The sequence below is a fragment of the Meles meles genome, chromosome 1 (genome assembly GCF_922984935.1).
Source record: "Meles meles chromosome 1, mMelMel3.1 paternal haplotype, whole genome shotgun sequence".
NCBI lineage: Eukaryota > Metazoa > Chordata > Mammalia > Carnivora > Mustelidae > Meles > Meles meles.
The window spans coordinates 170009199-170023280 of record NC_060066.1 but is presented as its reverse complement, the minus strand read 5'-3'; the positions used below and the strand labels follow the sequence as shown (position 1 = coordinate 170023280).

Below are 14082 nucleotides of genomic sequence, written 5' to 3'. Positions count from 1 at the left end.
GAGAAGCTTTAAATCAGCAGTGGCTTCTTGGCAGGGTGAGGCAGGGCTCCAACCATTACAGGTTATTCAGAAGCCACCAGAGAAAAATGGAGAAGGAAAGCCTTGAAGAATGAGCACGGTCTCCGATGTGATGTGGTTACCATAGAGACCGCTCTCAGTGGTACCCGGGAAGGGCAGTGCTTGTCTTCAGAGCAGTTAACAAGCTATTAGACCAAACATGAAGATGCCAGCAGGTGAGCAGAATGAAGCCACTACATCACAGCTGTCTGTTTGCTGAGATCAAACATGGAAGAAATGGCCATAAATCAAGCAGGCTACTGCGGCCACTGAGTCAAGTTCAGGGGAGCACAGTAAGACTTCTAACCTGTGAGTCGAAGTCCAGGGACCAAATCCCAGAGCTCCATGCTCAGAAGAATGGTGCTCACGTGTCCCCCACACTGGCTTGAGGATCCAAATGAAATGAAAACAAAACTGCAACACCAAGGGCCATGAACAGTAAGAATGCAGGAAAGACTGGCGGACAGAAGTGTGGAGAGACAGGAAACAAAAAAGAATATTTCACATTGTGTTGCTCAACATTTAGTCAGAGCTGAAGACAAAACCCAACTTTGCAGCAATCAGGGGGGATCTGCTGAGTTTAGGGTGGCAGAACCGGGCTCTGAACCAGGGCTTCCTCAAAGCAGGGGCTCTGTTTCTACCGGGTTGTTTCTTCAGGAAAGTGTCCGAAGGAGCTGAGCCTAGGCTAACCACCACCTATACGTATGATCTCTCTACGCACAGAACTCTGTACCCAGATAAGCCATTCATTGCGTGCTGAGACCTGCCCTCTACAGGGGTGCAAAGCCCTTTCCAGTGTGTCTATTTGAACAGGTGGTACCCTAATACCCTGTTAGTGTCTACTTCTTGCCTACCTGGAGGCCTCCTTCTGCCTCCCCTCACACACCTGGACTATATTTAAAACATCACATGTTCCTATCTTTGCATGTGCTATTTCCTTAGCCCTTTACAATTTCTACTTCTCTCCAAATCTGTTTGATTTGGCCAATTCATTCATTCATTCATTCATTCATTCATTCCCTCACTCACTCAGAAGTGTGGGATGCTTCTGTGAGTCCTTCCTCCATGCTCCCACATATCCTGCACGTCACCTCACAAAACCTGTCGCACTAGGTCAGAAGCAGTCATCGAAGTGCCTGTTGAGCTCATTGGATTTTAGATTTCTTGAGGGCAGATTGTGTCTTGCTTCCAGTCTAGGAGAGGTCTAGAATCGAGCAGGTAGCAGGTGCTTAATATTTATTGAAGGGTGAATAAAAGAATAAATGAATGCACTGCATTTCTCATTCTATCCAGGTTGCTACATTCTGAAGGGACTTCTCCAAGCCATCAAGCCGGCCTGGGATGAAATGTTTTTGTGCACATTACTTAATAAAAAGAGCTCTGGGTCAATTGAAAAATTTAAAGTCAATATGAAATTGATCCTCATCAGCACTTTCTCCTCCAAACATATAGACACAGGGACATTTCTGAAACATATGTATTAGTGTTGCATTTTCTGCTCCAGAGACTCAGCGATCGTCGTCACCTTCAAGCCCAGCCCTCATTAATTTATGGGGCATCCAGCATAATCAGCAACAGGCTTCTGGGCAGCATAAATCAGAGACCAGCTGAGAATTTGGGGGAGTCTCTAAGTTGCACACATAGCAATTTCCTTTCATGCTCTTTTCTCTTATAAGCACTGGGCACTATTTAAATTAAGCTGGAGACCTTTAGGCTGAATTTCAAGGACACTCCAGGATCATCAAATCTGTCCACTTCTGCCACACAGGGAAAGAGAGTGTAGACGTCCAAAATAACACATCCTATAGCCCCTTCTCAGAACCCCTATCTCATCTTTGCTTGGCTTACCAGTCACTTAATAAAGATGCACCGGGGGGTGGGGAAGGGAGAGTGACAACAGTCAGCAGAAGAGGGAAATAAAACTGTTCCTGCTGGGGGCGCCTGGGTGGCTCAGTGGGTTAAAGCCTCTGCCTTCGGCTCAGGTCATGATCTCAGGGTCCTGGGATCGAGCCCCGCATCGGGCTCTCTGCTCCGCAGGGAGCCTGCTTCCTCCTCTCTCTCTGCCTGCCTCTCTGCCTGCTTGTGATTTCTGTCTGTCAAATAAATAAAATATTAAAAAAAAAAAAAAACTGTTCCTGCTGGAGGCCACAGGACACAGCGAGGGAATCAGACACACCAGGCACGACAGCACATAGGCACAGTGTCTAACATGGAGATATATTCCTCACTGGAGGTGGTATTTGTGATGATATGCTGAGACATATCAGAGACATATGTTCAGACAGAATTGGGGAAAAGATTCAGACCCTTGTGTTCAAGCAGCAGGGATGCTGGTAGGGACTGCATGTTTGTGTACACCCCTCCCCAAATTCCAGTGTTGAAATACTAATCCTCTACATGATGGTATTAGGAGGTGGGGCCTTTGAGCTATAATTAGGTCAGAAGGTAGAGCCCTTGCCAATGGGATTAGTGCCCTTCTAAGAAGGAAGGCTCTTCTAAGAAGCCATGAGAGCTGGCATCTTTTTTTTCCTTTCTTGGCCATGTGAGACTATGAGGGATGGCTACTACAAACCAGGAAGTGGAATCTCGCCAGACGCTGTATTTGCCAGTACTCTGATTTGGGGCTTTGAGCCTCTGGAACTGGGAAGAATAAATGTCCATTATTTAAGCTCCACAGGCTAGGATATTTTTGTTATAGCAGCCTGAACTGACTAAGCCTGAAGGGAAGTCATAACTTCTGAGGCTGACTTTCCTCCCCTTGATTCTGTAGTGTTCTGCAGTGTCCCTGTCTGAGAGCCTCTGACCCAGGATCATCTGAAAAGAATCCATAATCCCTTTGGCTTTGAATATTTTTTCTTGTTTATTTGTCTTAGAGGGTTTCACTGATGGCATACCACCTTTCTCCTAGTTGACATGCAGGCAAGACAAGAAGTGACCTTGACTGCCTGGATACCAAGGTGAAGATGCAAAGAAGACAGCATCCCCAGATTTTAGGTGAGTGGCACAGTGTGAGAGACTCTCGATGATCCTTTGAGGTTCCCTGGGGGTAGCGATAGAGGCTGGAACAAAGGCTGGAGGTGGGGGGATTATAAAAAGCTGCAGTGAGGGAGGGGCTTTAGCATCAAGTGCACTTCTTCCTGGTTGGTGGGAGGTGCCAGGCTGGATTGGGTCCCTCCTGTCTCCTTGGATGCTAAAAAGAGCTGGTCAGTACCGACAATGACACCATACCACAATCCCACCCGTACCTTGTTTTCTGGTTATTCAAAGAGTGTGTTCCTAGGTCCACCTGTTGAAGCCCTTTACATTTTGAGCCCTGGTCAACTACTTCAAATATGTCAAATATTTGAAAATATGGTATTTAATGTCACAGCAATATTACAAATAAGGTGATCTTTTGTCCCTTTTCGAAGTGAGGTTCAGAATGGTTAAGGCATATGCCAAAAGCCGCACGGTTTGTAAGCAGCAGAGCCAGCATTTGAAAACATGGCCCTATTCCTGAACTTTTAAAAATCAATTCCATTTTCCAGTTTTTTTAATAATTTTTTTTTAGATTTTATTTATTTGACAGACAGAGATCACAAGTAGGTGGAGAGACAGGCAGAGAGAGAGGGGAAAGCAGGTTCCCTGCCGAGCAGAGAGCCCGATGTGGGGCTCGATCCCAGGACCCTGGAATCATGACCTGAGCCAAAGGCAGAGGCTTTAACCCACTGAGCCACCAAGGTGCCCCCCACTTTCCAGTTTTGAAAACCAGTTACAGCTGATACTTGTGCTCTCTAGCCCCATTGAGGAAAATGTTGTGGGTCCCTTAATTTGAATTCGCAAACCTCCTGGACGATATCTTCTGGTCTCCAGCCCACCGTGCCCCCTCTGCACTTGACAATTCTAGGACATGGCTTGCACATACTCTTCGCCTGTTCCCTCCTGGAATACTTGGGATAATTCTCCCCAATCTGAGTCAGTCCTAGTCCAAAGCTATTCCTCTTTGTAATTCAGTAAAAAAAAAAAAAAAAAAAGGTTTTATATTTACAGAGACTATGCATATCATAATATCTGACTTAGAAGAACAAAATATAGGGAGAAATAAAATTCCTCCTTATCCTACTATACAGAGAAATCCACTCCTATCTTAATGCACTGTGTTTTGTCTTTTTTAGGTATCTATATTGTGTTTGCAACAAAATTGGAATCCTGCTGCACATAAAGTTCTGAAACCTACCTTCATGTCCATATGCCATTAAAAACATTAAACTTTGGACTAGAAATATGTTCTATTTAATGATTACATTATTTGAATGTGAAAAACAGGGAAACACTGTTATCTTTGGAAATTCAGATTTGTACTTTTTCAAAATTCCAAGTCCTGTGGAAGCAAACTTATTTGTTCACAAATCCTTGTAATCTCTGTTTTTAGGATAAAATACTAGAAGAGGAATTCTGGGGTCAAGAGTTAGGAGGTTATTTCAGGTTCTTCCAGATAATTTATGTTAATTAGATTCTCACCAGCACTTTCCATCCTGCTCTGGAACATCATCTGGCCTGGAAAGTTCTCCTCAAGTGCCCATGAAGAACAGTCTTTTAGATGATCTTGCGTTTATCTGAATAGGGACTGAGTTTAAGGGAACATGTCAAGACAAGACTATGTGTTGATCTAAGCGATTTCATTTTTATCCTTGGCACAGGGCTAAGCTACATTTCTCAGCCCCCTTCCTATTACATGGGGCTGTGTACGACTGAATTCTGGCCAGCAGAATGTGGGTGGAAGTGGCATATACCACTTCCAAAAAAACGCCCCTCAAAACCTCCCAAGTATGATTTTCCTCCCTTATCCCCTCCTGCAAAGACCTTAGAGGCCACGTGTTGAAGATGATGAGAGCATACAGGCGACAGAAAAATATCCGTGTCCCTGAATGACTGTGTTAAGCGCAGCAATACACTTCGTGTTGAGAATGAGGTTGGGAAGGGTAGTTGGTTAAGGCAGCTATAGCATTGCTTATTCTAACTAACAGTGTCTGATTTACTCAAAGGTTCCCATACCAAAAAGCCTCAGCTGGTTCTTTGTGTAGCCCGCTGTGAATCTGCCTTTGATCAGCACAGCTAACACAGGGGCAGGAGTCCTCTGTGGCTCACAGCACCCAATCTAGCATTGGGCACAGAGCGGGGCTTACCTGGGTACAGGTTCATGCGCATTTACAGAGGAAACAAAACCAGATGAAAGCCCCATGATTTTAACTGGCAGAAGCTTAAGCGAGGCCCACTTTGCCATCTGACATAGACCATCCACTGGCCTCTGCCCTCTACCCCCCAAATAAGCACTTTTTAGTTACCTAAAGCGTCTGTACCTGCCTCCCCATGAAAGAAAACCCGGGGCTGGGGCCCGTCCTTCAGAACAGGGCTGCTGTGTGGAGGAAACGGTGCTTCCGCACAGTTGTTTGCCTTCTGCCGACGCTAATTACAGTTTGCTAAATGTAAACCAGGGAAACATCTCCCCGACCCCCAAGAGCTCCAGAAACAGGCCTGCTACCTTCGAGGCAACCTGGGAGCAGAAAACTGTTCTTCCTCCTAAACCGTTTTATCTTTGACTTCCTCCCCATACATGCGGTGAACGCAGAGAGGTGTGTTCTTAGGAGAGGGGAGTTTGAAACTGTCCTTCGCCCCAACCTCAGGGCCTTCCCTTTTGGTTGCTTGCTCTGCTGCAAAACGGGAGCACGAGGTAGATGCGTGTGGAAGACACGGCCTGGCCGGCGGGGTTTAATTACACGCGCGTGCAGTGCGGGGATGGCAGGCTGAGGATGCAATTACACAACTAATTATATTGAAACAACAAACTGCAGCTTCCTTGAAGGGCCTCCGCCCACGGGGCCACTATGTTGTCATTTTGCCACAGGACCTTGCCTTTCTTCCGTGTTGGTATCACTTGCGGAATTTTCTTCCAGGGCCTCCTTTCTTATCGCCTCAGGACGTCATCAGGTCACCACCCCACTGCAGCCTTCTCAGGGGCCCTAGGACTCCTTCCCCAGCTGACGAATCCCTCCTTCCTCTGTGTTATCCCGGAGCATGGGGCTTCTACGCCATTCCCTTCTGTGTCAGGGCCTCAGTTGTTCAATCTGGAAAGCCAGACTGATGGGCCTCTATGGGTCTTCTCCAGCTTCAAAACTCTATTCTTTAAAAAATTCTTAGGAATAATCAAATGGTTTAAAAAATATTATAGTATTGGAAAGATTGCGACTCTGGCACCAGAAGAGGCGTCTGAACATGACTCAGCGGCTTCTAGCTGAGTGACCTGGGCAGGAGGGCTTGGCCTGTCTTTGGGCCATCTGTAAAATGGCGGTAGGGACGATATTACTTCACAAGACTGGAGAGTCATGTGAAAGTATTTATAAATAAGTAATGAAATACAGTGTTTGTACCAGTCATATTAATAAAAAGCTAAGTGAGTCCCTCTCTAAGGGACACTCTACCACTGCTGGATTAAACATCGTAAAACCTACATCTCAGGTTCTCAGGATCATGTCTAACAATCTCCACTGCCTCTCTAACTATAGGGGGGAAAGAGCTCTCATTAACAATCCCCACGAACCTTCGCACTAACAGTCCCAACAACTCTGGCAATCCTGTGTTGGCCACCTACCCTGTGTTAAGCACGTGCCTGGCATTTGCCACTAAAATAAAATGAATGAATTAGACAGGCTTATGGTCAATTCTCCGATTTGCAACTGAGTATTTATGTGATCTTGAGAAATTTGCTTTACTTTCTGAATCTTGGCTTCCCTGTCTATAAATCAGCTGTAATAGGGCCTGCTATAAAAATTTCTTAGGAAGGGGTGCCTGGGTGGCTCAGCCGGTTGAGCATCGGGCTCTCGGTTTCAGCTCAGGTCATGATCTCTGGGTCATGGGATGGAGCCCTGTAACTGGGGGGGGGGGGGGGGGGGGTCCAGGCTCAGCTGGGGGTCTGCTTCAGCTTCTCTTCCTGTGCCTGTCTTCAGCTCATGCCCGTTCACACACACACACACACACACACTCTCTCTCTCTCTCTCAAATAAATAAAACTTTTAAAAAATTATAAAAATTAAAATATGGCAACCCCCTTAAATCTTGCAGACCCAATACCTGACACAAAGCGGCTGCTCAACAAAAATCAATTCCTTTCTCCTACTTTCCTTTCTCTTTGAGCACCAAGATTTTAGAATTCCACACTATAAAACATTCATACTAATAGGATGTGTGGTAGATGATGGGCGTCCTCTCGGGGAGTGATGTCACAAGAAGATCCCAGCAGAATCTCTATTCCAGCATCACAGTTGGGCCCCGTGCATGAGCCTTACTCCCACAGCGCTCGCCACCACGATATTTTACCATGAGCATTTAATTTTTTTTAATAAAAAGATTATTCTCCACGATGCATGTGATAAATACGCTGGCTTTAAACCTTTTAGAAATATTAAAGGTTTTACAGCTCAACGTTTGACAGACTTGATTAATCCCTTCCACACAGAAATATTCAGGAGGAGGGCTGTAGTTGGGTTTTAAAGCTCCAAGAGTGTTCTTTGATAAAGGTAAAGAAAACGTAAAGAGCTTTGAAAAAGAGAGCGAGATCCTCGAGCCACGCAGAATAGACAAAGAATACAAAGACCCAGAGGGCTGCATGGTGTAGTGGGAGGCTGGGAGCTGGGTTGTGGGGGGCGGGGGGGGGGGGGCGAGGCAGGGAGAAGAGTGCTTTAAAATCTCCTAGAGCATTTTTCAAATGAAAGGCACAATCCAGCCCGACCACAGGACCTTAGTCTCAGAGTTCTCTTCTCTGCTGTGTTCTAAAATACACACACATCCAATGTGCCTGGGGCAGGGAGGTAGTGGAGTGGGACAGTCCAAGGGCAGTACAAACTTCAGAAAGGAATCAAGTGGAATGTACCATCATGTCTTCATGAGTCCTGGACGCTTTGGTAGCCTCCTGCTAGCTCTTTTGGTCACCAGGGCTATTTCCTGCACTGACCTCTCCAATCCCACCTGGATTTTGGGCTTTTCTAAAGAATAGGAAATATTTTGGTCTTTGGTTTTGGGTGACTTTTTTCCCTTAGGACTCACCCTAGCTTTTGTATATAACAGGTATCTAATAAGCATTTGTTAAACGGATACAGTTGGTGTTTAATAAATCCTCCATGAAATGGCCTAATGACATGAGTGGTATGAAAAGCCCTACTCGAGAACATCGTTTCAAAAATTACGAACAGGCTTCACCTCCTTCTGGTTCTCATTCTACAACAGAAAACTGAGTTTAGGGATGAAACCACTGAAACTTCCAAATAACACCTGATTCCACAAATCCTTAATGAGCACTATTCCATGCTAGGTGAGTGGGGACATGGTAGCCACTTTGCTGGTAAAGGAGACTTGTCACCATTGTGGGAGCTGCCATGATTGAAGCATATATGGAAAAGTGCACAGCAAAAAAGAAGGTACACCAAACCCAGCATTTTTGTTCATGGTGGCGGGGGGTGGGGGGAGGAGGGAAGGGGGGGGTGTGATTAAAAAAAAAAAAAAGCTTCGAGGATGAGTAATAGACTCTAAGCTGAATGCTGAAGGATAATGCCAAGGGAGACCGGGCATGCGTACTTCCCCCATATCATACATACAGTCGTGACCTATGACCTCCCATTTAAACTCCAGATGGAATGGCTTGCTCTGCTAATCAACCTCCCACACAAAAATCTCAAAGTGTCCACCCACTCTGCTTAGTAGTTTTCTTTGACACCCAAGTCAACGTCCAACGCCAACCCCTACTGTTTTTATGAGAGCATTTTCCCAACACACGATGCCAACATATTCGCCACAAGATATTACGGGGGCAAAAGTGTAATTCAATTATGTGACTTAATCAATTCAAATGGTTAATGTACAAGGATCTCGGGATGCCATCCAGCTTTCAACTGAGGGCAAATAATTGTTCCATAATTTCTTAATTCTCCCACAAGACAGTTTAAATTAAAGGATGTCAATTTGCAAGGCCAGACTGCATTGTATTCTTAAATTGGGCCTGAAATAGCCACAAGATGAAGGGTAATAAGGCAGAGAGAGCAGCGCCCAGAGTGCCTGGTGCTGTGCAAAATTGTTTAATACGGTCAGACCCTTTAATCTTCATATCTACTGATGCAGAAAGCAGCATATTTCTGTCACTTTTGATAAGAAACATTACTTTTTAAATTCCCTGGTGAGGCCTGCAGATCTTAGGCAGCCAAGATAGCAGGAATCTCTATTTCTGTGTCTGTGAACATTTCTTTTTTTCCCCTTAAATTAGTTTTATTCTAATCCATTTAGTCTCCATTCTGAGTTAGAGACAAGTAGCCCTGAATGGAACCACACGGGAGGAGAACAAAGCCCTGTGCCTTTCAGTTCCCAGATTCTACTGGCAACCACCTCCTTGGGCGAGTCCGTGATTCAACGAATAATGAACGTGCGAGTGTGAACTGTGGGCAGGCAGCGGGTTCCAGGAAGGGGGAGAATTGGAATAGCGTTTGAGAGAAACAAAAACACGCTCCCGAGGAGAGGATGCCGTGTGAGGAGGAGATGATTTCAAGTATTTTCATCAAAGAATCCAGCATTGTACTCACATGTGTCTGAGACAGGGGTTCGGTCCACTGGGTGGGGGTGACGCTGAGAGAAAGGAGGCTCCGGGGTCTGGACTGAAGAAACAGGACAGTGTTTCCCCAAGACTGCCAGGGCCGCGAGTCAGGAATCGTCATCGAGAAAAGCCGAGGACATCGCTGCAGGGAAAGAAGTCTCTGTCACTTGAAAGCAAACCAAGGAAGGAGAAAGGGGGATGCAACACAAAGTGAGTCCTCACAGTGGGGTTTGGAGTGAGCAGGTCAGCAGGAAGCGTCATTCTAGTGCATGTGGTGCAGGGAGGTAGGCCTGGGGCACGGAGACTCCAAGGGACCGAGCCAATCAACAAAACGGAATTTTCGGCATCTCTGTGCCTAACGTTGTGCCAGACTACGTGGAAGGTACAGAGAATAACATTCATCAGTCTGCACTTTAAAATCTGGGCTGAGTTATCCATACACAGGCTAAAATTCAAAAGGTACAGATGGCATGAATCTATCTGTAGGACAAATGCCAGGAATGGAAACATTGGGTAAAGAAAACATTTTTAATTTTGATCGATATTGTCAAATTACCATCCACGAAGGCTGTAGAATTTTACAGTCTCTTTAGCAGTATATGAAGAAACACCTTTCCCTTGTCCTCACCAACAGAGCCTGTCTTGGTTCTTTATCTAAAGAGAAGTGAGATATAAGGCCTAATAATGATGCTAATATTAACGAGTGAGCATAGCGCTTTAAGTACAGTTTTTAGTCTTTATATATATTAATCCATTATCCCCAGCAGCAACCCACTGATATAGGTACTATTATTATTGCCACTAAACATAGACGGAAACAAAAACACAGAGAACTCAAGAAACTTGTTGGTGACCACAGCTATGCAGGGCGGAGCGGAGGTTCTGGGTTGGCACCCACTTCAAGGCCCTAACTCTTTTTTTTTTTTTTTAAGATTTTATTTATTTATTTGACAGAGAGAGATCACAAACAGGCAGAGAGACAGGCAGAGAGAGAGAGAGAGGGAAGCAGGCTCGCCGCTGAGCGGAGATCCTGATGCGGGACTTGATCCCAGGACCCTGAGATCATGACCTGATCCGAAGGCAGCAGCCTAACCCACTGAGCCACCCAGGTGCCCCAAGGCCCTAACTCTTAACCACTAGCTCTTATTCCAGAGGTGGGATTTAACCTAGGGTATGTGTTATATCAGGAACACGCAAGTGCATATGGGCATGGGGACTGAGATGCCAGTTTTTTTCTGTCTTAATGGAGTTAGACATGGGCTATAACTGGAAAAATGTTGGGCTTTAAGTGTGGATCTGCAGACCTCTACGCAGAACAGGTTGACTTTTTCTCACTTTTCTTTCCTAGCTCTCTCACTAGAAAAACACCATTCCATAAATATTCATCATGTATTAGAAAAGGTCAAAGCTGCAAAATTTAAAGGTCCAAAAAGCATGGTACTTTAAGGAACACAGTCTTGGGTTCTAGTCCAAGTTATGACACTGGTCAGCTGGATAACCTTATACAAGACACAGGACTTCTCTGAACCTCAATATTCTTCAAATGGAAAAAAAATGAGCCTATGACCCTAGGAAAATTTTTATGGTGACTAAATAATACAAAACAAACAAACAAACAAACCTAATGCGAAACACTCAACAGATATCATTATTTGTAGATAACTTGTACCTATCTGTTAAATCTTACTTTCCCTGCTTCTCTTTGCAGGCCTTCTGGTTTCATCAAATTAGTTTACTTTTCTCAAATATGGTGGAATTTTCCAGTCTGCTTGCATTTCTGTGTTCTATTCTCTCTTGCTAAAATACTCACCTTGTCCCCAGGTCCTACCTGTAGGAATTCTACCATTAAGCCAGACAGATCTATATCAAATGCCACCAACTCCATGAAATCTTTCTTGACCAACGTCTTCTGCAGTACACTATCCCTAAGGGGTTTGAATTTCTAAGTACTCTTGGGATTCCCAAGTATTATTGGGAATTATGTCTAAGACACTAAGCATCATAATACCAACAGTTAACAAATGTTTAGTATGGACCAGACACTGTTCTAAGCATTTCATATATTTCATATCTCACTTAATCCTCTTCACATGCGAAAGGGACCATGACCATCCCCACTTAGACACAGTCCTGAATGCCAGTCATTATTAGCACGTCTGGTCTACACAGAGGGACTGAGGTCTCTAAAGGGCAAAGAGAGGACAAGCATAATATTTGAACTTGTAGGCTTTGGAGGGAAAACACCTGTGTTCCAGGCTTGGTCCTGATGGAGTTACCAATTCTCTCCAAATTGTAATTTCTAAAAGGGGATGGGGATAATACCAACTTCAAGGCTTACTTTCGTTTGCAGAGCTAACCATTTGGAACAGTGCGTGGCAAATGGTGAGCACCTGAATGCCAGCTTCTATTATTCTCATTTAAATAGCATATAGTAGGTTCCAAAGGCTTGCTTCCCCACTTTGTATTCACTACTCCCTCTGCTTGTACTGCCTCTTCCCATCCACACTCACTATCCCACTGCCAACTTGAAGAACTCAATACCTAGCTCTGCAGGAGCCAGGACTAGCATGTCCTGTTCTGCAAAGTCTCCCTGGAAGGCCCCCTGTCCAGGGAAAGCTCCCTCCTTCACACTCTCTATTACCTTAGACCCAATTCGCTTATACCCCTCATTTTAAGGCCTGGAGACTCCTGCTGAGAACTCAGAGGTCTAGGAAGATGGGGACTTTATCTTCATTATTTTTAATCCCTACCACTTAGCACACTATTTGCACAAGCAGGGTAAGCTCTCAGTGCCCATCAAGTGATTTAAAAGATGAATTAAAAATAAATACCTGAATGGTAAGAGGAAAAGTTACCAATTCTTAACTTACTACTACATAATTCACTGAAAAGTCATTCAATATCCCCATCAATGCATAAAAAAGAAACTCGACTAAAACTAAATGTTTTATAAAAATAGATGAGAGGGTTCTGTAAGGAACCCACTGCCTTCCTATCAGCCACATATTCACTCAGCACACTGCCAGGCTATTGATGTTTTAGGGACAGACACTGCAAAATGATAGACTCACCAGCAATTCATGAACTGAAGACATTAACACACACGCTGTTAGGCTGCTCAGATATAAACAGAATATTATGGGAGGAAAATAATAATTAACTTGTAAGGAGAGGGGCAAATAAACATTCTGTTAAAGGGGGAAAAAAAAACCCCAACTGAATATAATCTCCTTCCATCACATTATGAGCATTAAAATTAATGGTGTTCGTTTTTCTGTGGTTTGGGTAGCCATTGTATTTAAAAAGCTGAAGTCAACTTCACAGGGGAAAAAATAAAAAATAAATTAGATGCGGCGGTGTCTCAGGAAACTTCATTTTCTGAGTGAATAGCCAAGTGGATGCACATCGCCAGCATGTCTGACAACCAGTTTTCCATACTGGTGTGTTCTAAATGAGAAAGGAAACCAACTCTTAATTTAAATTATATTGCAAATCACTTCTTGCCTGCTGAATGGCATTCAGCTGCAGTAGGTGGCTTTCACATAGGGCCTCAAATGCAACATTGGCTGATTAATGCTAATTTGAAATGTTTTGTTGGAGGGGGGATGGGCACTCAATCTCGGTGCATAGGAGGTTAGGCAATTCTATGGTGGGTGACTGACTCAAAGGCCAACGGCCTATTTGCCATCAGATAAAAATGTACATTCACAAACATACCAAGACAAGTCAATTATTCTCTGATTCACTATTCCCTGGGTCCCTTTGTGTAAAGAAAACTATTTATACTCCCCATCAGATGGATACACAGAATCAGAGTAAACAAGTCCCCGATTCCACTACTCTATATTATATTTCCCACGGTACCTTCCATTGTGGAAGTCATTAGTTTTGGTCTTTTTGTTCTCGATTTATCAAAACAGACATTTTGCCAGTGAGTTCAGTTTTGCTCCCAGATGCAAAACAGCAGACAGAATTTTTGACCAACTGAAAAAAAGAAACAAAACATGCTTTGTAATCTTCTGGTGAGGGTGACTGGGAATTTGTTCTTCTCTACCTCAATGACTGATACATAAACTCTAAAACCAGAGCTCAAAAACTTAGGATTCTTTTCCCCTTCCCCAGATTAAAAGTTCAAAGAGACAAACCAACCCATCCTTGTCTTTTGAATTATTCCCAATACAATGCACTCAAATCAGATAATCCAAAATGAAGAAATTGATCAGAACCAACACCTGAGAAAACAACAACAAATTAACATGAGCCATCATCATATTTCACTTGTCAAATCAACAACACTCTGTAAAGAGAAATGAATGCTCGGTGTGCAAGGCTTCCGGGGACAGATTCTCCTACCCAGGGAGAGCCCTGCCCCTGGGCACCCATCACATGACAGCATGCTCCCTGCTTGCACA

The 14082-nt window shown here is 44.3% G+C and overlaps 1 protein-coding gene across 2 annotated transcripts in view; it reads right to left on the bottom strand.

The window, feature by feature from the left end:
- Positions 1-14082, bottom strand: part of DAB1 (DAB adaptor protein 1) — a 1148653-nt gene that overhangs the window by 793132 nt on the left and 341439 nt on the right. For both annotated transcript variants that reach the window (XM_046006944.1, XM_046006943.1), the window contains exon 3: positions 9660-9812. The gene's annotated coding sequence lies outside the window, so the exon portion shown is untranslated. The remainder of the gene's footprint in view (positions 1-9659; positions 9813-14082) is intronic.